The sequence below is a fragment of the Lethenteron reissneri genome, chromosome 4, assembly GCF_015708825.2.
Source record: "Lethenteron reissneri isolate LAM-NWPU_2019-01 chromosome 4, ASM1570882v1, whole genome shotgun sequence".
Lineage (NCBI taxonomy): Eukaryota > Metazoa > Chordata > Hyperoartia > Petromyzontiformes > Petromyzontidae > Lethenteron > Lethenteron reissneri.
In genome coordinates, this window is record NC_083782.1 from 2439774 (window position 1) to 2467202 (window position 27429).

A 27429-nucleotide genomic window follows, 5' to 3' on the forward strand; every position below is an offset into this window, starting at 1 on the left:
GTTCCACGTCACGCAGACAGCGTTGATTACACTGTGTAGCAATTTTTTTTCTCTGGGTAGTACGTGTTATTTCCTTATTGCTTATGCCTCAAAAGTACAGAAAATGGCTATTATTCCCCACAAATTTTGCTTTTGTGACCTGGACAATAATATTTTGAAATTTACCTATTTTCCAGAACATTCCAGATAGATTCAGTGCTGAGTAAACTTGGAGTCACTTCTAGAACATAATAGGAATTTCCAGTAATATTAATAGTAGTATAAATACAGGGGCATTAAGCCCACCAGTTCAGTTTAGTTCCAGCTGCCTAAGTGGATACATCTGCATTTTTCTGAGATGACATCAAGAGGCTGCAAGCATTCGGCAGACGCATTTTGCTATGTCTGTGGGCAATTTTTTTAAGACAAGAGTGAAAAAGTACTCTGTGGAAGTAACTGCTAAGATGTGTGAGGCCGACAAAGCATTTTTCGACATGCCTGTCGGGGATCAAGACAAACCCTGGGCACCTAATTTCACCTGCGAGCAATGCAAAAAAACTCTGGAAGGTAAGATGCATAATTGTTGCTCAGAATTTTATATTATAAAATTTGTTACAAAAATCTAAATTGTAAAAGTTTTTAATTTTTAAATGTGTTATAATTTTCTATATTATTGAAAAAATATATCATATGAAAACTGTTGCGAGAATATCTTGCACATTAGTCATGGGTTAAATAAAATGTATGTTTGCAGGATGGTACAGAGGGGAAAAGAGAGCCATGAAGTTCGCTATCCCAATAATTTGGCGGGAACCCACTGACCACTCAAGCAACTGCTACTTCTGCATGGTGGACCCTTCCAAACGTCGGACTGGCAAGAATGCGCCTGCTATCACGTATCAGGACCTTCCGTCATCCATCGCCACACTGCCATGAGCTCCCCGTACCCACTCCTCCGGAGAGAGAGCAGCCGTCTTTAGAAGAGAGCAGCAAGTCAGAGGGCGAGGAAGACGTAGATCCAGATGACAATTTCAGAGGTGGAGCTGAGGAGAGAACCCCATAATACCCTAACTAAAAATACCTCAACGACTTGATCAGAGATATTGGTCTCACCAAGGCGCACGACCACAGGCGGGACTTGCCACAGCGGACCGAATTCTCTGTGGGGAGGAACAACGTCATGTGGGAGCCACTGGTGGACCCCCAGAAGGTGCTGATGCCACAACTGCACATCAAATTGGGCCTTATGAAACAATTTGTCAGAGCTGTAGGTAAGGAGTTGGCAGCCTTCCAAGTACCTTCAAGACTTCTTCCCTAAGCTGTCTGAGGCAAAGGTCAAAGCCGGTGTCTTCGTCGGACCACAGATAAAGAAGATCCTGGAGTGCAATGAATTCCCCAAGGAGCTCAATAGTAAGGATAAAGCGGCTTGGAACAGCTTTGTCGCAGTGGTTCGTGGCTTCCTGGGCAATCACGAGGTCGAAAACTATGTGGAGCTGGTTGAGACTCTGGTGAAGAACTACGGCACAATGGGCTGTAGGATGCCCCTCAAAGTCCATATCCTTGATGCTCATCTTGACAAATTCAAGGAGAACATGGGAGCGTACTCGTTCGGAGCAAGGCGAGCGCTTCCACCAGGATATACTGGACTTTGAACGCCGCTACCAAGGACAGTATTACGAGAACATGATGGGAGACTATATTTGGGGGCTGATTCGTGAAAGTGATTTACAGTATAATCGTAAATCTCGAAAAAACTATTCACTTCTAAATCTTTTGTAGTAATTTTTGTATTGCTTTAGTATAAATACATGTTAATTTTGATTCATATGTTTTTTTCTGACTTTATGTGAACGAAAAGACGCAAATTCGCCCGTTTTAGCATTGAAAATAGATACATTTCAAAATATCACTGTCCTGGTCACAAAAGCACAGTTTGTGGGGAATAATAGCCATTTCCTATTCTTTATAGGCACAAGCAATTAAAAAATAACACCACCCAGGGACAAAAATTGTGTTACATGGTGTTATCGCGTCACGTGGGACGTGTTTGACAATCATCGTGCACGTGCAGCGCGGAGCGAGTGAATTTGTAAACTTGAACGGGGATCCAATCGGTGGACGTGGAAGGCCGTGGCGTGGTGGTTCGGGTCGCGCGGACTGGAGTTTGACGAACCCAGGTTACAAAGTGGCGGCGCGCGCCAGCCCATTGATGACCCAAAACACAACATCATTTCTTGGGTTTTATTGGAATCATTCTGCCAATCGACTAATAACAATTATTATCATAGTCGTGTTAACGATGAGCGTTGCTCGTTTGTATTAAGCAGTATTATCATTCTACGTATCTGAGTTCGGGATGACAGTTGGTCACCCCATGAATACGGGGGCCCCTTTAGTTGCTTGGGTCCCTATGGCTTTGCCTAGTTTGCTTGTACATTGCGCCACCAATTGTGGCTGACCGTGTACTCGTGGCCAGGCAGGTGCCAGGGCACCCCCTCCCTCCCTTCCCCCCTCTAAAAGCCACCCCCACCTCCTTTAAAGGATTCCCTAGCAATGTATTGTGGAGTCACCCATTAAGACGTTCCCAGCATTACGTTAAACGCCACACGTGCCTTCATCGCTGTGTATGTACTGTGTGTTCGTTGAACTCCTTTCGCACGGTACCTAGCCAACCGTGCTAATCGGAGGGTGGGTGAGTGTGTGGGTGAGTGACTGTGGGTGACAATTGAGTGCACTGTCTGCGTTGGACTTCTTCCGCACCGTACCTAGCCAACCGTGCTAATCTGTGGTGCAACAGCCCGGGTGGAGCGATCATTGGGGGGCCCGCTCCGGCTTTCAGGGGCTGACGACGGTCCGCGTGCGTCCTCTGAGCGATGTTCTCCGTGCGAAGAAGCGCTGGGTCCATTGATATCTCCCACCCCTCCCCCACCCCCACCACATCCGTCTTTGCCTTCCTCTTCTGCTTTTGATTTTTCCACTTCATCAAGGATCTGTAGATGATGATGGCCATCTATTTCATTTTATTGTGAGTATTATATTGCCCACCCAAGCAGACGGCCTGTCCGCTCGAGGCCCCAGTCACGTGGTCTACGGTGCAAATGCCGCGCCACTCCACCACGAGTGCTCCCTTCAAATACAATTTTTTTCTCTTCTTCCTGCGGGCTGGCTGACTGGCCTCTTGGAAGGTTGTGCCCCCCCCCCCCCTTTTTTGTTGATTTGGCATCGGTTTGATCATCTCAACCGCCCCCCCCCTCCTCCTCCTCTCTCCGTGTATTCATTTCCTCCCCTTTTCACTCGTACCGCGCTCTCTCTCTCTTCTCGCTCCTCGCTCCTGTTCCGTGCTTTAGATCACTGCTCGTGGGTTTTTTTTTCTTCTTCTTCTCAGATCCATTTGTCTTTACCCGCCGCGGAGACCCTTGTACTCTGGTTTTATTGAAAATAGAAATAATAGGAAACCATATCTGTGTGTGTGTATATATCCTTCCACTTCTGCTGACTCACAAAGTTGGCGATGGGGACAATGTGCATACTACTGGTTATTGAGAAATGACCCTGCACTGCAAAATATATTTTTCACAACCCTCTCGCCCATCGTGACAGCGACCAGAGCCCACGCGGTGGCGGTTCGAATCCAGGTTCACGTGTTCGACCTGCTTTATTCGCTTGCCTTTCCTCTACTTTGCTCCTCCGACCGTGGTATTTTTTAAAATTATAGTTTGTAGCAACGTTCTGACCCTACTGGACATCTGTGGGAAAAATAGCTTTATAGCTCATGGGAATTTCTTCAGTGTAAATAAAAAATAATTCCGATTCTGACAATACCGCGGTGGTGGATAAAACCATAAATGAAAAATCCACGCCTTCTACCTTCACAGGGGAAGTTAAAGATCCCGTGACGTCATTCGAAAGCGTTCGGCCATTGTATACCAGTGTCACGGTCCAAATGTTAACAACATTTTGACAAAACTTGGGCCGCAATTATTCATTCGGGATTATAATTAAAATATTGTACCACTTAAGGCCCACTGAGCTATACATCTTTATTTCAGAAGTGACCTTGCTATCACAAATGATAGCTCAACGAAGTGGCTTATCACGTGGAAAGTTTTCGCAGTAGACAATTACAGTACTCTAAAAACGCACGTTGATTCCACATGTGGAGGTAAAAAATAATTGTAGGACCCGGAGGAAAAAATCCACGCCACCACGGAGAGACAGACACGCAAACTCCAAATATAGAGCAGGCGTCAGGGTTGGGATCGAAATCACGACTTCCTGCATACCAGGCGAGGTAGTGAACATCTCGCCACCGTGTCGCCCCCATTATACATGGCCAGGCATCGCCCCTCTCTTGCCAAAACCTGGCAGCACTCTCCCGAAAAACCGATTCAAGAGACTCCGGGAGGCTTTCCTGGGTAAACAGGCTAAATAAATAAAGAAACCAAGTGAAGCCAAACCAATTTACAGTCTTTAACACAAGCCGGGCCGACTCGTCATTAAGCGGCTTAATGGTGCTCACTGCATCATAGCATTAATTATTTAATAGTTATTTATAATCCTTGGGAGAAAGAAATAGAAAGACATAATTTTCTCTCGCACCATTGCGGTGTGGTTAATGTGTATGGCTGGGTTTTGAAAATATGCCCTCCGTTGCAAGAGATTTGAAGTTGCATTTGTTTGTTCTTGTGTGGATTATCGTCGTTCGAAAGTCCTTGCTTAGTGTTTTGTACACAAAAACCACGAGGATTAAAATGTGAATTTGCCTTTCAACCGCAGAATAAATATTTGCAACCGGTTACAATGGAGAAATGCTACATTGCAATGTTTTGCAGCGTCAATTTCATTTACGTTTCACCCCCTTCTTTCACTCGGTCTCAGTCAACTTAGCGAATCCTTTCTAAAACATCGGGCGTGTTTGCAGGTTGTTAGGCATGATGTATGACGTTCCGCTCCAAGGGGTTGGGGGCTTCTTCAGGAACTGAATGGAGGCAGCTCACGTTCTCTCTTAACTATATAAAGTTTTCTGGCTGCTTCTGGTGGTTGGTGTGCGGCCAACCGATGTTGTTTTAATTCTGTAACCCGGCAAACCTAACTTTGATTCCTCACCCCGTCTAGCACCTTGTTTGCGGATTTTTTTTTAAATGACACCCACCGAACTGAAGATGCTCCCAGCGGGTGGAGCGAAACGTTGGACACCATGACAAGCGGCCTCGAATAGGTCCTCGCTAACAGCACTTGCCCCAATAGTCGGGTTAAGGCTATACGAGGGGATCTTTGTCTTTGTTTGGGTAATTGGCACAGTTGGCAATATAGGGGGTACTGCTGGTGCATCTACCAGTCATCTCAGTCAGCCAACCCATGGCACCTGGGTGCCATGGGGTCTGTCTTGTGATCTGTCAGCGAGCCTTCGACACTTAACGTGGCCTCAAAGTGCACCTGGCCTGGCACAGGCGCCCTGGGGACGTCACCGTCGCTTCGTGGCCTACGGCGGGTAATTGGTATTGTGTAATTCCGGTAGAACATCAACGGGCTATGGTAGGGGCAGGGTGGTGGTGGGGGGGGGGTACCGTTAGCCCCCCACCCGCCCCGACCTTCCCGCTACACACGTGTGTTGGTGGTGGTGGCGGCAGCAAGGGGCGGCCGACCTTTAGCGAGCGCCGCTCTTCGGGGGCCCCCACACGGGCGCTAGCGGCCTTGGCGCTCACCTGCCCCTGGAATAAGGTCACGGAGGCGCATCGACTCAGAGCCACCGCCGCCGCCCCCCCTCCACCCCCCACCATCACAGCCTCAAACACCCCCCCCACCCCCCCCGGGGTGTTTGATGCTCAGGGCACACGGTCTCGCAGATGCCGCCCGTTCAAAACCACCTGAAGCTCGCACGGCGAGTGGGTGGGGGGGGGGGCTTAAAAAGCCTCCAGTTTAGATGTTGAGAGGATTGGCTTTCTGTTGATTTGGTTGGTTATTTTTTTTGGTTTGGTGAACTTCATTTGATTATAATAATTTATTCTTCTTATTCTTCCACTGCTCTCCTTGTCAATGGGTTCTTCGCAGGAGGCCGAGCGAGTGTTGTTGTCGGCTGTACTGTGCCACGTGCTTCGCTCTGTCTGTACAGCATGTATGTATGTTGAACTTCTTTCACACCGTACGTAGCCGACCGTGCTAATCGGAGGTTGGGTGAGCGCGTGGGTGAGTGACTATGCGAGTGGGTGAGTGACTATGCGAGTGGGTGAGTGACTGTGTGTGTATGCTGAACTTCTTTCGCACCGTACGTATCCGACCGTGCTAATCGGAGGTTGGGTGAGCGCGTGGGTGAGTGACTATGCGAGTGGGTGAGTGACTATACGAGTGGGTGAGTGACTATGCGAGTGGGTGAGTGACTGTGTGTGTACGCTGAACTTCTTTTGCACCGTACGTAGCCAACCGTGCTAATCGGAGATCTGCGCGCTGTCGCACGACACCCATGGACCAGAGCAGCAGCTCATTTGGGACCTTCCCGCTGAAATAAATAAAAGACATAAACATGATTTGTGTTGCAATCGAAACGTCGTAGTTTATTATTTATTTTACTTTCTTTCTACGTGACTTTACCGAAAGAACCACAGAGTAATACATAAACATGTAAATATTGCGAAGGCTCCAGTTCCAGCTGAAGTTAACCTGCAGGGGTTGCCACCTTTTCGTTTTTGCACGATATCCATAAATGTCGTCATGTCACGTTGGTCTTTCTTGCACTGCTTTCGCTTTCATTCAAGAATGACGACACATCGTTAAAACGTTCTTTGGCTGCAGTTGCATCGACGTTCAGCCTGCTGCAAGCCCTTATTCATCATCAGCACGACTTTACAATCTGTTAAATGCTTATACGTAATGCATATGCTGCCGGTGACACAGGAAATTATATAATAACAGATTAACGCCAGAAAAAAAGACACGAAAAGCACGAATTTACGTATATTTTTTTCTTTTCTGTTACGTGTGACGACAATGTTTTGGCAAGAAACTAGATATCTAAACAATAACAATAATAATCGTACCAATCGGGATAATCACGTCATGCAAAACGGACGATATGAGTATTGCGGGCTTTGCATCATGGGCTATAACTGTATAGAACAGGATCCCTATTACATTACAGCCCTATGGGCCTGTTCTGTTTTTCTCCCTTGCTGCGTCTTGCCGCCTCGATTTGACCGAAATTTGGTTTGCTTACTTTCGCTAAGGAGAGAGCCCCACATTATCATGCTTGTGCGAGACCTTTAAACGAATGGAGTATCCCACTGCTTGTAGCGCCATGAATTTGATTGATGGCATTTGTGTAACCGGATGAGAGCCCATTTAGATTCATTATGGTATACATTTTCTCTCTCCCCCCAAGGGAGATCGAGGGAAATTTGTGAAGAATATACGCACCAACATTGAGATGATCTGTTTATAAATAACCGGGAGAATTTTTTTTATCATCGAGGCAACATTTTAATTACAAGCCTCTATACATCTACAGCCAATCTCAATATGCTCCATTCAATCTGTTAACACTATCCTGGGATGCTGTGTCTAACATAGCCTTGACAACATTCAAATCGATCTCACCGTTTAACATTGATAACAAATAGCATACTCTTGCGAAAGTAGTAAAGTCAAGCAAACACGAGGGGAGGGGGTGCATATCCGATTCATAATTAGTTTCTTCTGCGTTAGATCATCGCGGCGTGTACAACGTCAATTGTTTAATTCGAACCCTCCGCCACCTCGACAGAGCCAGCCAAATGGGTTGTCACGTGAAGGGCACAACGATTTGAGTGTGCAGGATACCTGCACAAGCCTGCGGCGAGGAATGGAGATGTGTGCATGTGTGCCTAAGAAGGGCATCATCAATGATCCGTCTGCCCAGGTGGCTTCGACCTCCCAAGGCTCACGTGGGTCCAGTTAAACCGCCCCCGGTGTGACCAGGGCAGGGTGTGTGTGCCGCTCCCGGTGTCACCAGGGCAGTGTGTTGTGTGCCACTCCCGGTGTGACCAGGGCAGTGTGTTGTATACCACTCCCGGTGTGACCAGGGCAGGGTGTGTGTGCCACTCCCGGTGTGACCAGGGCAGGGTGTATGTGCCGCTCCTGGTGTCACCAGGGCAGGGTGTGTGTGCTGCTCCTGGTGTCACTAGGGCAGGGTGTGTGTGCCGCTCCCGGTGTCACCAGGGCAGGGTGTGTGTGCCGCTCCCGGTGTCACCAGGGCAGGGTGTGTGTGTCACTCCCGATGTGACCAGGGCAGGGTGTGTGTGCCGCTCCCAGTGTCACCAGGGCCGGGTGTGTGTGCCGCTCCCGGTGTGACCAGGGCAGGGTGTGTGTGCCGCTCCCAGTGTCACCAGGGCCGGGTGTGTGTGCCGCTCCCGGTGTCACCAGGGCAGGGTGTGTGTGCCGCTCCCAGTGTCACCAGGGCCGGGTGTGTGTGCCGCTCCCGGTGTCACCAGGGCAGGGTGTGTGTGCTGCTCCTGGTGTCACCAGGGCAGGGTGTGTGTGCCGCTTCTGGTGTCACCAGGGCAGGGTGTGTGTGCTGCTCCTGGTGTCACCAGGGCAGGGTGTGTGTGCCGCTCCCGGTGTCACCAGGGCAGGGTGTGTGTGCCGCTCCCGGTGTCACCAGGGCAGGGTGTGTGTGCCGCTCTCGGTGTCACCAGGGCAGGGTGTGTGTGCCACTCCCGATGTGACCAGGGCAGGGTGTGTGTGCCTCTCCCAGTGTCACCAGGGCCGGGTGTGTGTGCCGCTCCCGGTGTCACCAGGGCAGGGTGTGTGTGCCGCTCCCGGTGTGACCAGGGCAGGGTGTGTGTGCTGCTCCCGGTGTGACCAGGGCAGGGTGTGTGTGCCGCTCCCGGTGTGACCAGGGCAGGGTGTGTGTGCTGCTCCCGGTGTGACCAGGGCAGGGTGTGTGTGCTGCTCCCGGTGTGACCAGGGCAGGGTGTGTGTGCTGCTCCCGGTGTGACCAGGGCAGGGTGTGTGTGCCGCTCCTGGTGTCACCAGGGCAGGGTGTGTGTGCCGCCCCCGGTGTGACCAGGGCAGGGTGTGTGTGTCACTCCCGGTGTTACCAGGACAGGGTGTGTGTGTCGCTCCCGGTGTCACCAGGGCAGGGTGTGTGTGCCACTCCCGGTGTGACCAGGGCAGGGTGTGTGTGTCACTCCCGGTGTTACCAGGACAGGGTGTGTGTGTCGCTCCCGGTGTCACCAGGGCAGGGTGTGTGTGCCGCTCCCGGTGTGACCAGGGCAGGGTGTGTGTGTCACTCCCGGTGTTACCAGGGCAGGGTGTGTGTGCCGCTCCCGGTGTCACCAGGGCAGGGTGTGTGTGCCACTCCCGGTGTGACCAGGGCAGGGTGTGTGTGTCACTCCCGGTGTTACCAGGACAGGGTGTGTGTGTCGCTCCCGGTGTCACCAGGGCAGGGTGTGTGTGCCGCTCCCGGTGTGACCAGGGCAGGGTGTGTGTGTCACTCCCGGTGTGACCAGGACAGGGTGTGTGTGCCGCTCCCGGTGTCACCAGGGCAGGGTGTGTGTGCCGCTCCCGGTGTCACCAGGGCAGGGTGTGTGTGCCGCTCCTGGTGTGACCAGGGCAGGGTGTGTGTGCCGCTCCTGGTGTGACCAGGGCAGGGTGTGTGTGCCACTCCCGGTGTTACCAGGACAGGGTGTGTGTGCCGCTCCCGGTGTCACCAGGGCAGGGTGTGTGTGCCACTCCCGGTGTGACCAGGGCAGGGTGTGTGTGTCACTCCCGGTGTGACCAGGACAGGGTGTCTGTGCCGCTCCCGGTGTCACCAGGGCAGGGTGTGTGTGCCGCTCCCGGTGTCACCAGGGCAGGGTGTGTGTGCCGCTCCTGGTGTGACCAGAGCAGGGTGTGTGTGCCGCTCCTGGTGTGACCAGGGCAGGGTGTGTGTGCCACTCCCGGTGTTACCAGGACAGGGTGTGTGTGTCGCTCCTGGTGTGACCAGGGCAGGGTGTGTGTGCCGCTCCTGGTGTCACCAGGGCAGGGTGTGTGTGCCGCCCCCGGTGTGACCAGGACAGGGTGTGTGTGCCGCTCCCGGTGTCACCAGGGCAGGGTGTGTGTGCCACTCCCGGTGTGACCAGGGCAGGGTGTGTGTGCCGCTCCCGGTGTCACCAGGGAAGGGTGTGTGTGCTGCTCTCGGTGTCACCAGGGCCTAGTGTGTGTGTGTGCCGCCCCCGTTGTGAGCAGGGCAGGGTGTGTGTGCTGCTCCCGGTGTGACCAGGGCACGGTGTGTGTGCTGCTCCCAGTGTGACCAGGGCACGGTGTGTGTGCTGCTCCCAGTGTGACCAGGGCAGGGTGTGTGTGCTGCTCCCGGTGTGACCAGGGCAGTGTGTGTGTGCCGCTTTCCGATCATTGACGAGGCATCACACGACCACTGCTGCTGCGTGCCAGCCCCGATGTGTGAACGCGGGGAGCCAGGAGACCAGTGGTCGCACCATCGTCTCCGCTTGTGAGGTCCAACACGACGTCTCGGACCGTGCTGGTTGTTGTTGTTGCCCTGCACGTGCTGGTTGTTGTTGTTGTTGCCCTGCACGTGCTGGTTGTTGTTGTTGTTGCCCTGCACGTGCTGGTTGTTGTTGTTGTTGCCCTGCACGTGCTGGTTGTTGTTGTTGTTGCCCTGCACGTGCTGGTTGTTGTTGTTGTTGCCCTGCACGTGCTGGTTGTTGTTGTTGCCCTGCACGTGCTGGTTGTTGTTGTTGTTGCCCTGCACGTGCTGGTTGTTGTTGTTGTTGCCCTGCACGTGCTGGTTGTTGTTGTTGTTGCCCTGCACGTGCTGGTTGTTGTTGTTGTTGTTGCCCTGCACGTGCTGGTTGTTGTTGTTGCCCTGCACGTGCTGCAGGAGGCTGTCACGTGGCTCTGTGGCTACGTGGGGCCGACGTCCACTCATCACAATATATAACATTGACAAACATATGTATGTGATTCATGGTTTATTTATGTTGTGTATCTGGTGCTCTAACTGAGTAAAAGTCAAGCGTAAAAGCATTCGCTAAATAAAAAGGTGATGGGCAAATGTGCCAATTTATTTCTTTTTGAGCCAAACCGGAATGTTGTAAAGTCAAACCTCAGTTCTCAAGTGAGAGCTTGAGAGCTGTTGGTGCTCACGGTGTTTTAAATTAAACAGTAGCAGCCTCGTTGGGCACTGGAAGAGTGTCTCGGATAGTCTGAGAACCATTGATGAGATTTTAAGTTTGTTTTATTTTTATCTTTTTTTAATTATTTCTATCTATGTTCGTCACTTATTTTCAGGGGGGGACCACTTTCGCCGATAAGACATCATCCGTGTGAGGGCCGCCACACATTTAAAACCATCGTTGGGGTTGTCAGCAGCACGATCATGGGGGTGGGGGGGTGTTCAGTGTTTGTTTAACACGCGTAGGCTCTCGCGACTAATATTATTCATAATAAATGTTTTTGGGTTAGATCGCGTTATTTATTAATGTGTCGTAAGCCTCCACCATCCGACACGGCCAAACAGTAAAAAAGTGTGTCACGTTGACAAAAGACAAATAGTTCACTACTTTAGCCCACCGGTGTGTTGAAGAGTGATGTAACATCATTGAAGTATTCAGTGTTTGTTAATTGTCACGGGGGGCCGCTCTGTAGAGGCCGCCAGTGGCCCACGGGCCTTGCAATCAAGCACACCGGTCTATGTGGTGTTGTCTCTTAACTGTGAGTCTTCAATATGTCTTTTGTTAGTTTTAATTTTCGGTGAGTAACGCTTAGTCTGTGTTGTCCAGTTGCCCGGGTGAAACGTTTCGGCCAATCCTGGCCAGCTGGCTCGGAAACTTAATAAACCCAAAACAATTAATGTTGGTTTTGCACTTTGTTTTGGATTCTTTTCAGCTACTTGAATGACAAAAAACCCCGTTGGTTTCGCTGGGGGAGAGTGTGACCACTGCACAGCGATGGTCCAGATGTCTCGTGACCCCCAATTAATTGACCCCTAACTTTTTTTCCCCTTTGCATATTAATTTCTGTTTCCACACCAATCGGTATACAAACATGAAAAGTTTTAGATAATTAATTGGGGGGGGGGGGGGGGGTCACAAGACATTTCGGGCCACCCTGCAAAGCAGACTTAACCTTTACTGCAGCCTTGCAGTAAAGGAGTAAAGGTTAAAATGTATAACGTCAATAAACACATAGGGGTTGATGAACCAACGTAGTTGTATTTACGCGCCCGTGGTTAATTGATGTTTTCGATGATTTACCTTCTCAAAAACTCTGGCCATGTCTCGTGCCCCCAGAAAGGGGGCATCTCACACCCCTAGGGGGTGCATGCACTGCAGGTGAAGAACCACTGATGTAGAGGAAAACAAATCCATTGGAATTATTTTTGTTAGAATCCCTGTGGGGGGGGGGGGGGGGTCTATCTTCGCAGCCAGAATATTGTATTGATACTGGATGAACCCGATGAGCTATAAAGATATTTTATCACAGATGCCCAGTTAGGGGCACGGGGCGAGAACGCTACAACAACAAACGGTACAATAACCATGATGGTAATGCAGAGAACCAAGACGTATAAAAAAAATCCCCCAAACATTTCCGAATGGATTGCTCGTCCAGTTACGAGCAGAAAAATGTGATAGAAACTGGGGGATGGGTGGCAGAAAGACGAATTTTTTTACACTTTGAGTTTTTAATATGTTTTATTTGCGATGTTCGTAATTTCAATCCGAGTGGTTTGGTTTGAGTGCCCAAAGAAAAATGCGCGTAAATAGGGAAACAGCCTGCACTCTAGTTTGGAAAGATCAAAACACTTACTTGTACTGAATACAATAGACGCGATTATCTGCGTGCAGTTTATCCAATTTACGGATTAACCGCGCACCTGAGATTTTGACGTTTATGAATAACTCGTGGATTTCTCCTTAAGCCCAAACTAATCATCGAACAAGTATTGTTATTCCTGAAAATTTTTATGACAAATCACGTGCTTGAAGCGACCAAATATGTGCTCCGGTGAATGCGAAATCCACGTGATCGCCTCTACAGGACAGTAGTTGCATATCTGTACAATAGTGGGCGGAGTTTGATTGACGTTCGCCTGGCTCTTGCCGTCCACTTAGTTGGCCGAGTCTTCTGCTGGGCAGGAGCAGGAAAGTGTTATCACTTAGCACGCGCATCGATCGGTCGATCGTTAGTATTGGTTCTAAATCGACTTAATCTTCTTAACGTAAACATCATTTATACCGGCGTTAGTAGTTTTTGGCATTGAGATCAGCGGAAAATGGATATTTTTGGATTATCCGCGATTTTGAATTATGCGTGGTCGTCCTTCCGCGTGATTAGCGTGGATAATCGAGAGTCTGCTGAAGTACTCCAGACAAGTTGTTTCCCTTAAATGCTGTTGTTGTTGTCGTTGTTGTCAGCCTGCAACTTCCCACTGCAATGATTCCTTCCGTTCCCTCAGCCGCTCCTGTCCGGTCGAGACCTCCGAACTCTGCGATGTTTTTCCCCCTCCACATTTAGAAACATGCACCTTGAGATTACGTCGATTATTTTGGTGCTATAAACGTTCAAATGATGAGCCACTTTATTGAGCTATCATTTGTGGTCCAGGTCACTTCTGAAAAATAAGTTAACACCTCAGTGGGCTTTTCCTGGTAGGATGGGGATGGTTTAGTGTTGTATTTGTTTGTGTTTGTGTGATTTGTTTACCTTTCTTGTACTTTTGGTTACCTTTCTTGTACTTTGCACAATGATCGTGTTTTTCTACTGTTTGTTGTTGTAACGCTCTTACCCCATGCCCATCTGGACGTCTCTGAAAAAGAGCTTTATAGCTCATCTGGATTCCTCCAGTATAAATAAACATCCTGATTGCCGCAGTTAATTTTGCCTCCGATCTCTCGCCTGACGTTTCTCGTGACCGCGGACTGCCCCGTTACCCGCTCGATCTCCCTCTCGCTTTCACAATTATATTTGTTTTTTCTCTCCCCCGCATGTCCAGCTCCATCCCCGCGCGGTCCGCCAACGCTACACGCCGCAGGTACCCACCGACGCGGCTACGCATTTGCACGTGCCGCGGGTGGGCGCGTACCCTGGGCGCGTTTTCATCGATCGGGTATGGAAAACCTCTCTCCCGTCGGCGGCATTAACGAGCCAACGCGAACGCCTCCGAATAGCAACACTCCTTTTACGGGCATTTTTCAGTCGCAGGGTGACAAACGCAATTGCCGTCGCCGCAGCAGCAGCAGCAGCCGCCGCGTTATTTTGTGCCTGTCATTATAACCGATTGTCCGTGCTCCTAAACGTTCACTCTCTCGAGCGAGCGCGCGCAGAGAGTGGTGGCATCTTCGCCGGTCGTATCCACAGCGCCGTGTTCATCTCCCCGCGATGGCGCTTGCCAACACGACGAGACACGCTGCCACTGCCCGTGAATAGAAATTGACACTTTTAATGGATTGTGCTTTGTTTTCGTATTTCTACCCCCCCCACCTGCCTCTTGCCAGTGTCTCGTGACTTGCAGGGAGTGGCGTGTGGATTGTCAGTTGATGTCTTTGAATGGCCTCTCTAAATCAAAGTCCTCCTGCGGTATTTCTTCTCTTGCACTGCATGGCACAATTGCTTTTCCCCGCAGTGTTTCACGTGCTCGCAGATGACTCATAATTTGCTGATATTCGTGGCTTCATGGACTGTGAGTTTTTGTGTATTTATTTACCCCCGTGTGCGCTTATTTTTGTGTTAGACCGGGTAAAGCCTCACTGAGCGATGTAGCTCTTTTTCAGAAGCGACCTGGCTATCACGAATAATAGCTCAACGAAGTGGCTTCTCGTCACGTGGACATTTATTGCAACCAAATACTCTAAAGGCATGTGTAGAAAGTGGAGGAGCAACAGCAAAAATCCACACGACAATGGGGAGAACATGCAAACTCCAAATATACAGCAGGCATCAAGGTCTGGATTGAACCCACGACCCCCTGAACACCAGACGAGGTAGTTAAAATCTCGCCACCGTGGCGCTTTAAATGGTGATTATTTACAACTAGTTGGTGATTACAACCGGCTTCAACCGCCTGATGAGGCTGCTTGTAATCACCAGCGAAAGGTCGTACTTGAATTGTAAACGTTGTGGGTCTACTCTCCAACACAGCGGTGTGCTTCAAGTGGTAACTAATTGGCGCGTTTTGTTTACGTGACAAACCCCTTACTAATTGGCTGTGTCAGGTGGTGGGGGGTTTAATGACACATTTATATCCACATGATCTAAACAAAACGTTATTTTGGACAAATTCATTATTGTGGTAAAACACCATTCCAGTAGTGCCCCTCGGAGTCAGACTATACGCGTCTGTAAAATATAGTGGCTTTGTGATAGCCTAAGTCCAATAATAAAGTGTACTTTATTATTGTTATTATTATGGATTCCTCTCTGTCTCTGGTCTATCTAAGGTTGATAACATTTGTTATGTTAAAGCTATTCAAAGGCTGTAGTTCCATCAACGTACTCTCCCTTGCCGTGGGAATGACTAAATTCCACCAGACGAGGTTTGCGTCGCTCACTGTTTATTGACGGCCTCCCCACAGCTGTTTGGTTTGGTGGGGGGGTTATTTGACCATACTTCGCCATGCTGATCAGTGAGGGTTGGGGGTAGGTGGGGAACATAGACGTTGGTGCATAGTACAGGACTACAATGTATATTTCTGCATTTGCCTCTGCTGATCAGCACGTAGCACAGCCACGGAGCCTCATCTACAGTATGATAATGTGGGATGCATGGTGATCGTCCATCCAAGCGAAATCCAGGCTCAACTCTGCTTAGCTGCATATATCTTGAGAGAGATTGGGTGCATTCTGGGTGATTTGTGCTCAGGAGCGTGCTGTATATATTTCTGTAAAATCGTTCGGCGTTTTTTTTTGTATCTAATGAAAGCAATTCTTGCAATTTTAAGATAACATTTGAAATCAGTGCAATATATTCGGTACTGTTAAGGAACATTTTAAGGGCTTCATAAAATATGGCTTTCATAAAGGCAGCTCGCTGGCAAAATTATGCCAGAAAAAAAACCCCGATATATATTTTTCTCTCCCTTTTACCAAAATGTCCTTTTTAAAGTTTAAACCATAATGAAAGTGACCTCTTTAAAATTTACCATCGGTTTAGTGGCTTTATCAGATTGGCTGCATGTGGAGGTAAAATGTTGAGGTTAAAGGTCAAGTCGGTGGGATTTGGAAAGATCTTTAAGGATGGAGAGAGTGCCCTTCAGGTTGATGACCTCAGCAGCACGATCATTTGTGTCTCTTCTCGTCCATTGCCCTGACGTTGGCTTCGTGCAGTCCCAGCAAAAAAAACCACCGTTGTTTTATCTCTTCACGATGTGCATCCCTCTCTCTTTATCCACTGCTGGATGAAGGCCTCCCCTCAACGCGCTGCGGTTACCATGACCGTACGCGCTGTGCCAGTCCGTCGTGCGAACTAGCGAATGTGGTCACAGTGTAGACTCGGGAACAATGAAGTTCAGTAGTGGAATGGATTTTGCTGCATCGCCCCCCCCTCCCTCTACTGCCTGCAACTTAGCCGCACACAGCCAACCCTGTGGGGTGACCTTGCTTCAAAAACAAAGGGGGTCAAACTAAAACTGTGAAGCCGAACGAGTAACGGAACGTTCTGCTTCAGCTCTCAACCCCCGCGTTTAGGGAAAGGGCTGTGACGCCCGTCACTTAAATGTACTCATTTAGCATTTTTGCCGACATTATTAGACTTGACTGTAGCAATGTAGAAAGGGTTGAGCCTTCAGCAAATGGGGGCTGTGCACAGCCTGTAATGCCCGGTATGCATGGCGCGCCCCCATCCGAACACCAGCCCAAGGTTCAACCCTGCCGATGAAATCGGGCTCCACTCTGGGCGGGCAGTTTGGCCATAATCAGGAAAACAAAACAAATGTTTTGCCAAGTTATTGCTTTTAGAATGCTTGGTGAGGCTTCAACCTCCCACGCGCGAAACTACGGCGATTGCAAAGGGGCCCACAGTTTCCACAACGTGCGGTTGAAAATGATGAGCTTGCAATCATTGATATTAGTATTGCATTATTATTATTCGTCAACTTATACGTTTTTTTTTCGCAATGAAAAAAAATGCACATAAAGGCCATAACAAGATAACCACGAGGCTAATGCGTTGTTCTGGCTTGCCTCAGCAAAGCACAAAATATGAATTTGCCGCTTCTGGAAATTCCTTGAAAAAATTCCATCAGAGCAGACACAATCAAATTAAAGCCATTATTTATCTCAAAATTCGGATGGTCCTTATGCTTCCAAAAATTAAATGCTTCCTTCCTGGCTGTAATAGGGCTAAGAAAGCAATTATCATGGCCTGACCACATCTCAGAGTAGAGTGTGATTAAAAATTAATATTCTTTTCTATATGTAGACAGAATAATACACCAGAGAGTTGGCTTTCAGGCCTACCGAAATAGAAAAAGGCTGGGCTGGCTCTGGCTCCCTCCCTTCGCGCTCTCCTATTTAAGATTGTATTAACATTTTATACAAATGCCTCGCAGACGTAAACATATTGAACCAAGTGCCATGTTTTGCATGAGTGAAAAATGAACGGCTGCTACCGAAACAATCCTAAGGCTTCCTTAATGAGAAAATAACTTATAATCGGATGTTTGAGGAGGGTAAAAAAAAAGATAATATTTGTTTGGACTCGTGTGGCATCTGCGGCCTCTATTGTTTTATTTCTGGCTCCCATCTGAGGTTTGCCCCTCCCCCCGCCCGCTGCCCCTTTCCCCCCTTTTATCAGCCCCCCCCCCACCTTCTGTCTCGAAACTTAGTGCACAATAGACCTGGAGGATATTAAACTCGGAGACCTTACTCGGAGGCAATCTCGATATCTCAATTTCTGCACGGCACTTAACCGTGTCTTGTCCAAACTGCTGTGTCGCCCTTTCTTCAGAGACCACGGGGCCCCCAGATGGCAAGGCAGCAGCGCTTGGAAGTCACGGTGACATAACCCAGAAATTATCTCCGTTTTTTAATGAAGCTGGTTTCACTCCCAGCTATCTTAAATCTAAACGTTCACCTCAACAAACAAAACAAAAAATGGGCAGGCCGGGTGATGCGGCGTTAGAATGTTTTCCAAGTTGGATTTTGCATCGATCGTTTTAAGTGTTCGGTTAATTTATCGCCGTTTGAAAATGTCTTGCAAATGGACGGCCCGACTCGTTATGGGGGGGGGGGGGGGGGATGTATGCCGGACGGCTAAGGGTTAAAGGTTTAGTGGGATTACGGTTTCTGGCTTTTACCGTGATACAAGGTTTTCGTCGGATGCCAACAGAAACGGCATAATGGCTGTGGCGGCCGCTCCCAGACACCAGACGCCCTTCTGAATAATTCATTGCAAACGTTCTCAAATAATTTTTCATTTGCGGGTACGTGTGTGTCAGGAGTTGCTGGCATCATGCTAAGCGAACTGTGCTCCTGATTCTGCAAAACAAGGCTCAATTCCTGGTGATGCGCTCCCAATGGCAATTTATATAATCGTCTGTGCCCGGCTGTTCGCGTGACTCAGCCCCTCCAAAGTTTATAATAGCAATAACAATGCAGCCTTTTTAAAAATCTCCACTTTTGAACGAAGACCTCGCAAAACTCGATAGATCATGGGGGGCGATTCAATCATACTTCACCACGCTGGGCAGTGGCGGGTTGGTGAAAGGGGAAGAGAAGGCCCCCTGCTGAATTGGTTCAGATTTTACTTGCCGCTAATGTCAGCCGTGGCCGGGAATTGAAGTTTGGTCAAAAAGGGTTTGTGATGCAGTGTGCCAGCCACTGTGCCACCGCTCCACCCATTCATCCATATGATAGCCCCTGTTTATTTCCCACAAAGTGGAGAGCGATGATGCGGGATGTAATTGCCAGTGATACGTCGTAGTTAAATTGTAAATGTTGTGGATTTACTCTCCAACGCACCGGTGTGCTGAAGTAGTAACTAATTGGCGCGTTTTGTTTACGTGGTTAGGTGCATCGGGTGGTGACGGGTTAACGACATATTCATATTTATGCGATCTAACCCAAAAAAACATTATTAATTATCATGAGGCTTTATTCTTTTTTTCATTGTTGCTTCTTTATTCGGTAAGTTCTTGGCAGTTCTTGTTTTTATCCCGGGTCTCCCTTGACAGAGAAACGTTCAGTATGAATGGGCTCTCACCTGGTTATAAATAAGGCATCGAATGGATGAATGATGGAGGTTATGCCACGGGGTCTTTCGTGTCTAATTTTCACTTTGTTAATAATGCCCTGAAGAAATTACCACACGGCTGCAGGAATTCAATCCTCAAGTCCATTACTAGAAATAGCTTAGGTAATGCACGGGTCGGTGTGATTGACGGAGTGAGTGGCTGATGCACAGTTTAATGAAGATGTGAATGGCTCGGAAAGCTTACATTTTGCACTAATATAGTCCAGGCTATGCTTATAAATAGAACAATTCGCAAACACAGCTTTCGATTTTGCCCCCCACCCACCCACCCATCATTTGGGTCACACAAATGTTCAAATCTTTTTTTTTTTATCAAACCCCAGTCGAGTTTATGTCTTTATGTTATGAACGGGAAAGATGAAGAAGCTATAGGTCCTACAATCGCTTGCTCACGTCACTGTTGGGGGAAGGGGCTTCCACTGGAGGGAGCTCTAGAGCGGCCCTCTGTCGGGTGTTTTTGGCCTACTCCTCCATGCTTTTGAACGGTACCGAATCCAAATATTACATCAGATATTCTATCACTGAATTTTCCCGTTTTTTTTGGGGGGGGGGGGGGGAGGAGTGTGATACTGTGGGCCGATAAAAAGCCAGCAAAGTCTGATTCCAGTTACCTGGACTTAATATTGCACCCACCTCATAATTTCTCTGGGGCTAGTAACATAGGCACGGCCCTGTGTAAACGTCAACTGTGGCTGTCTTATTGAAATACTTGTCTTCATCGGAGGAACGTGGAATTTCCACCGCTCTCCCAGGGCTTACAGATGGAAACTGCCCAATGCTTATTTGGGAGTCCTTTTTGGCTTGAGCCATAATATAAAAAGGCAAACGTTGCAGCCCAGCGATTTGCTTGCTCATGCCACTGCTATGGGAAGCGCTTCCGTTTGACGGAGCTCTGGAGAGCACCTCTACGTATGTATGTTGCATATCGTATGTATGTTGAACTTCTTTCGCACCGTACGTAGGCAACCGTGCTAATCGGACGCTGCTTGCTTGGACTTTCTCTCCAAGTCGATCGTGCCAGCCAGCAGTTATCAACATCACGACAGCATTCCCATTGTACATAACGCATCAATCACGAGACGAATCGTTTTTATTTAATATGAACCGTGTAAAGAACGCTGAGAGTCTTTTTGATTTTATATTTGTGGGGGGGGGGGGCGGATTCGGTGTAAACATTTTTTTACTGTAGTGTATATTTCGGAAAAAAATATATTTATAAAAAGCCAAAGAAAAGAGAGAGAGACAAAAATAATGAATGGCTGATTTTGTCAGCTCTGAGCGGGGGGGGGGGGGGGCAGCGAGGGCCATGCTAATGTCATGGCGACCTTAAGAGGCAGCCTGTGGCATTTGGCTTGAAACTGCGGACTTTGGAATGAGACGCCGTTGAAAGGCGGCAGAGAGAGAGGGGGGGGCGACTTTCACGGCCTTGACACTCGGTGGTGGCGCCGCGTGGCGCAGGCAGGGGGCATTTGTCAATTAAATGAGATTATTGATTTTGAGCCTCGTCACCCGCTTTTCCCGTTTGACAAGACGTTATTATGTCGCGCGTTTGATTACTGGGGCTTTTCCGCACAAAACCGGCAGCTACCCCCCCACCCTACTTCCTCTCTCCCTCCCTCCCACCGCCACCACTACCACAGCATGATCCTCCCGCAAGCCATCTCTTTCCCAAGCCCAGCCACCCGCTGGTCCCACTTCTCCACATCCGATGAGGCCCCAACCCCCTACCGCCCCCCCTGCACCCCCCCCCCCTGACAAACCATTTCTCTCCCAGCACCTCCCTGCTGCCTCCACCCGCTGCTTTCCCTCGGCTCTGAACACTCTCTTCCATCTCTCCCTTACTCTCTCCGTCCTACCTCGTCCGCCCACCCAACTCCCCGTTGCTACGATTGGCGGGATTCGTGATTAGCCGATATATTTCTGTGGTTGTTGTCCTTGTTGTTGTTGTGTCTCTCTTTCTGTGCGAGTTTCGTGTTGTCACGAGCGCCTGCTTCTCAAAGCTGGCCGGACGACTGGCTGGCTGCATGGACGGACGAATGGATGGGCCGGCCTCAGCACTGCATTAAAACATTTAGGATTCATCAATAAGGGCTTCCCGCCGGGAGACGGCGCGAAAAGCAAACGTATCGAGTGGCATCAGATCTGACCTTTTTAAAAAAAAAATTGATTAACATTTCTGCCACGCAGCCTCGCCAACGCCGCGGCTCTTTGATTCGTCCCAACTCCTCGCTCCCTCTCGCTCCTCACCGTAACTCAAAGAGCTCAGGTCGGACCGTGCCTCCGCATGCAGCTTGTTAATTGGGCAGTTTACACAGGCGAGCTCATATTTTAGCAGCCCAACATCCTCCGGTGTTGTTTGACCTTTGCATCTTTTCGCGCAAAAAAATACGCACACACACGTGAGTCGACTCGCTCGCAATGGAAGGTGCCTTAAGACGTTGATGAGTCGTCACCCGTCGGATGGGTTTGTCCGTCATCTCTTGCCGCCTTGTTGTTGTTGGGTCACCCAAATCGGCGGTAGAGCGAGCGGCTCGCGATCGCAAGGTCGCCGGGTTCAAATCCAGGCTGGGATTTGACTCCTCAGCTCATCATTCCTTACTGGGCGGGGGGTCGATAAAATAGTGCCCCATTGCAGGGAGGAAGCCATCGACACAGATGAACGTCCCGTGGATGAACTTGCCACTGGCATAGGAATGTGGGATTTCCACGACTGGCTCTGCAGGGGGGCTGTCAACGTGAAATGAGCACCAATGGGTCGATGCTCATTTCAGTAGGAAATCAGCTGCGACTGTTTGTTTACTTTAGTGGGTGACTGCCGGGGGGTGCGGCGATGACAACGCGTTTCTGTGCCGACACGCGGTGAATCGCCGTGGCCCGCATCGATTATTTGCTGCGCGCACAAACGGGGCACCGATTTGCGCACAAATTCTCTTCGCTGGTTTTGACAAAAGGCTTTGTTGGGCCCCCTCCCCCCTTCAATGGCCTCGCGGTGGTCTAAACGCCCGTTTAAAGAGACGTGAAACGGGAGCGAGATGAGAAAAAGACAACGGATAGAGGCCACGAGCTCGCCCCGCGTGCGTGTGCGCGCCCACATTTCTCACGCGATTGTTGTTTTTAATTAAACAACAAAAAATGGTTGAACGCACACGCGCGTGCGTCGTCCCGCCGTGCAGATAAGCACTCAATTTACTATAAATGGTGGATATTAAAGGGTTAATAAGCCCTTTACCTGTTGTAATCGATAACTCATCACTCGGCATAATCAATACACCTGTCAGTTCCGCCAAATTAACTTCCTTTCACTCGCAGCGCGATTTCTTGGCGGAGGCTTGCGCCTTGGCGACAGATGACAGCGCGGAACAAACCATGCAGAATTGTTTTCAATTGTTTTAGTTTTGTGCCGAGCGAGTCCCAGTTGCCTGATGTGCTCGGAGTGAAACTCATCGCGTTTTTTTTCTTTCTCTTGCCACCTTGCCAATTGAAACGCCTTTGGCATGGTCAGGTCAGTGTCGTTTATAGAACACGGTACATTTGTGGTCTCCAGTGTAGTAAGTACAGCAATGGGAGATTCTTGAACACAGTAAACTTACTAAGAACTAAATGAAACTTTTTATTTTACCTGGTGAGGCCCACTAAGCTACTCTTTTTCAGAAGTGACCTGGCCACAAATGATGGCTAAACAAAGTGGATTATTACGTGGACATTTATAGCAGACAAATACTCCAAACGCACGATTCTAGATGTGGAGGGAAAAACCGAAGGACCCGGAGTTAAATCCCCGTGGCCACGGGGAGAGAGGGACGCAAACTCCAAATAAAAAAACAGCGTCAGGATCGAACCCACGACCTCCTGTATACCAGGCGAGGTATTTAACATCTCACCACCGCAGCACCCCAGTACACTGGGGATTCCGTGTGATTCATAACAGATTCTAGAACACAGTACATTGGGGACTCCACTGTAAGCAATTGCAGATTTGAGAACGCAGAGAAATTAACGAAACGAGTGCACGTGAGTGTTGGCCTGATAACGCAGCAGAACTGGGGGTGTGCCATATCTGCACCGCCCAGGTCAGGTGTCGACTGTGCCACTACCGTGACACCAGGCAGCAGGAAGGAAGTGACGGCACAATGTGGAGGTGGAATGCCTCAGCCAGTGCAAGCCAAGGAGCTGCATCTTAATGCGGGAGTGGGGGGGGGTCACACGGAGGGGCGTTGCTCTACATCGGAGGGCCGTGGGCTCAGACACGGATGTAGATGGATATAGGAAGGGATTGTTATACGGTGCATTACATTAACTGGGCGGTTGTTTACCCACCAAAGCCTCGGCGGTTCCTAAGACTTTTTTTTAATGAAAGTTCTGCATTGGGATGTTTTGCCAAACGCCATTACCGAGCGGTTTGGCTCGTGGAAGGAAATCAGGGTTTAATCATCGCAGAGTTGATTGGTTAAGGATTTGTAAGAAGGGAGTAGTAATATAATATTAAGAAGAATTCACAGCCCTTTGTCAATACGCCTGCCTCTCATATTGCATGTTGGTCACGGTGGTTGTTTGACCATCCATACATTACCATGCTGGTCAATGTGGGGAGGGGGGGAGTGTGGGGCAGCCAAGATGGTTCTGATATCACCGGTCTCCGATCATCATTGGAAGGTCCAACTCAGGTTACCAGGGTTCGTAGTCTTGCGCGCTATCCACTGTGCCACCGCTCCGCCACATAAAGCACGTCATCTGGAACGCACACAATACGAAAAGCCATCACCCCAGTCACACGTTCCCGACGTTGGGACATCACGGCGCTCCCCGCACGCCAATTGACTTTACGGCCACAGACGCGACTTTTTAATATCGATGTGGATTCAATGATGCATTGTCTCCAACGGTGTGGATATTTAATGCGCTCGGCGGTGGTTCCTTTGCTGGCGCCGATTCTAACGCCCAAAGCCGGCGTCCGGCTGAGTAGATTTGGAAACGAAGGAGAAGGGAGGGGGGGTGAGCGGCTGAATATCTCAGCAGTACGACACGTGGACGTGTCGCGGGACGGATGTCCCTGCGTGCGCACGTGCGTGTGAATTAATCGGCTGCGTTCTGTGATGTCGGCACCATCGAGGATGGGGAAAGCAGCGTGAACCCAGGGACAGGGGCAGTGGCATACGGTCAACACCGGTGACGAATATCTGAGCCGGTTCTGGGCCTCCCCCTAGGTCGACTCGGCCTCAAATGAGTACCTGTTGCGGTGTGTACAAACATCGTCACTGGGGAGACAAAGGCGGCCGAGCGTGGTGCTGGCCACCCACCCCCCTCGTGTGCCGTGCCGGCCTTCACAAGGGGCTCTTAAACAGCACTTGCCCCAACAGTCTCTTACAGGCTGCTACGGGCGTGCGCATTTACGCGGCTGCTTTCTATGATGTAGGCATCATTAAGCAAGGGGAGAACAGCGTGAACCGGTGACAGGGCCCAACACAAGGGACTACACGCTTTGTTTCACCAGCACAGCGCCAGTGGTGGAGCCACGGCTCACTCTAATCCGTGCGCGTGTTTGATCGCCGTGGGGGGGGTGTGGGCGTCTGAATGCGGCCGTCTCCAAAGGGACAGCGAGGCGCCTACGTCGTTAGTGCATCCCCGCTAAGGTTTTTTTTTTTGGGGGGGGGGGGGGGGGGGGCTCACCGCCGTCGTCCCCGCCGGCTGTTGGCTTTCTTCGCGGGGCGAGCGGGGCAGGGCGTGTGGTGCCCGTTGCGACGTTCCGTGGATTTTTAACTTGAAAGAAAAAATTACTGCGCCTTTTCGTTCTTTTCGTTGAAGCAAAGGAACCCAATTACGGAAACGTCCTCGCGCTCCGTGTTCGTGGAGAAGCGCAAATAGATATGGACATGAAAAGCGGATCAGAAACGCCTCGGAAACTCGATTTTTCTTCCGGTGGAGATAAACCGAAACGATAAACATGACGCTTAGGTCGCCGCCCTTGAGTTGCCAATCAAACTTAACAATGTATGAACAGAGCTTATTGTTGTGCACATTTTAGTTTTTTGGACTTTTGTTGTTCTACCCGTTGAGACATGCAACCGCCACCAGCCATATATCTATCGTAAAAAAAGCACTGTATTGGAAGTCTATGCCTAATAAAACAATGAAAACAAAGAAATAAATTGTCTGCCTGCAACGGTTTCAATCTAAAGGCTTGAGAATCAGGGGCTCATCCACGCGTTGGACTGTGTCCTGCGAACGGAATGGTTCCCGGTGGTTCCTGGGTAGATTACACACAGGCTAAGGGGAATTCTAGCACACGACATTTACACCACAATTACACTTCATCTAGCCAACGGCTGGCTAATGATTCGCTCCCTGGCCTGCTGTCCGTGGCCTTCTGTATAAAAGTTCCGTCATTTTCGCAATCAGCGTTCACGTCGTCTTGCCGACGTGAGAAATACGCGCACTCCAAACTGTGAGGCTTTAAACTAAATCCTAAATGTTGTTGGTGTCTCTTGGCGACTTCTGAACGTGTTCGGAGCCCTCTGATACCCTGGTGAGACACCGGCTTTAAAGTGGGTGGAAAAACCCCAGATTCGAACTCACCTCCGTGTGTTCGAGAATGGCTGCAAGATGACTTTTTTTCCTTCACATTTCACGCGATGGGTGTTTTGTTGTTGCCGTGCAGGAATTGGTAAACATGCCGAGACCTTCAACTCGTCAACACTTGAGAAGCTGGCTTCATCACATACTCCGGCTGAAACCTCGAATCGAAACCCAGGACCTAGGCAGTGCCTGCTCTGCGCCATGACCTGTGAGTCAACTCCAACTATCTCCGTATTTTTTTTCTTAAACATTAAATGAATAATGAAAAGACCAATGACTTAATTTGCATAACTTCAATTTCTTTCCCCTCCCACTCCCGCTGTATTAAAATATTAATGCCGATTGGTTTTTAATTTTAAAACATGTCCACATGAAAGGGACACCAGTTTTGCTCCTTGGGAAGGTTTCCCCCCCCCCCCCCTTTCTAATTCCTTTTCATTACCCCGTGAGTTCATAACACGTGCGTTCAATAACGCCCTGCTCCAGCAGCGATTCACACGTAGCCCACCGACCAAATTCAAAGGCAGATTTAGTTTGAAGAGCAATTTAAAGAAAATCAGCCATATCGACTGACTTTGGGGCATTTCTCCCGCTGCTACTGCACGGTCTGTGGTTTAAAAAAATATTTAAAATACTCAAGACATCTCGTGTGCAGTTATTCATCGAGCAGTGGATTGACTAAAGGGGTCACTGAGTTACATCGCTTTATGTCCGAGTTGTATCAAACGGCGCGTGTGTAAAAGTATCGTCATCCGCCCCTTAAAGAATTATAATTGGACAGTAGAGTTGAACGGCGTGATTGAAATGTTCAGTAGCAGATTCCTTTGTGCGCTTTCGTGTTTTCAGCCGAAATGCGGCCGAGTGATCTTCAAAAAGGGCGCAGCGAAGAGAGCGTTCGAAACAATCGCAGCCGAGCCGACGGCGAAGAACGTCCCCCCCCCCCCGGGGGAGGACTCCCCACCAAACCTCGCCGCCAACAACGGCGCGGTGGATTTGTTTGTGGGAGTTCACACGGACGGACACGCCACGCGATGAAATGTTCACACCGCCAAGTGTGCGCTCGCAAGTCCGTCGTGTTTTTTGTTTTACCGCTCTCTGCGAACGTACGAGCCCCGCGGACGGATAGAGAACAAGATGCACCTCTTTCGGCAGCAGACCCAACCAATCCCCCCCCTCCCCCACCCCCTGAACTCTGGACCGTCGCGGTGAATCGTCGCATTTGGACGTCGCACGGACGGTTGCGCTCATCTCCCGCGCGAGTGGAAGACGGAAGCTCGTTCCACCCGCCGACGACCGCGTGGCGGACCGGACGATCAGTCGCCGCCCGTCCGTTGAGCGCAACGAGCGGTGGCGCGAAAGGAAACGCCGCCAAGTTCACGACCGGCGCCCTCGAATGGGCTAAACTGCAGCGGTCCCCAACCTTTTTGGCACCAGGGACCGGTTTCGTCGAAGACAATTTTTTCACGGACCGTGGGGGGAGGGGGGTCATCATTGGGTCTTTCCCCCTTTTCAAAGAAGCTCTCCAGCGACGTTTGTTTTTTACTGATTTTGGCTACTAGGGGTTAGCAGCTTGTGGGCTTACCAACACTGTGACTGAGATGAGTGTGGGAAAGAGGGGGCGGGGGTGGGGGGCACGCGCGGACTCACCGCTC

General features: G+C 49.7%; 1 long non-coding RNA gene across 1 annotated transcript; it reads left to right on the forward strand.

Annotated features, from left to right (window-relative positions):
- The first annotated feature begins 269 nt into the window (after window positions 1-269).
- Window positions 270-26933, forward strand: LOC133349182 (uncharacterized). Its single transcript, XR_009755897.1, has 4 exons — window positions 270-546; window positions 734-1389; window positions 25860-25985; window positions 26624-26933. It is a non-coding gene; the product is annotated as an uncharacterized LOC133349182 (long non-coding RNA).
- Window positions 26934-27429: the final 496 nt, after the last annotated feature.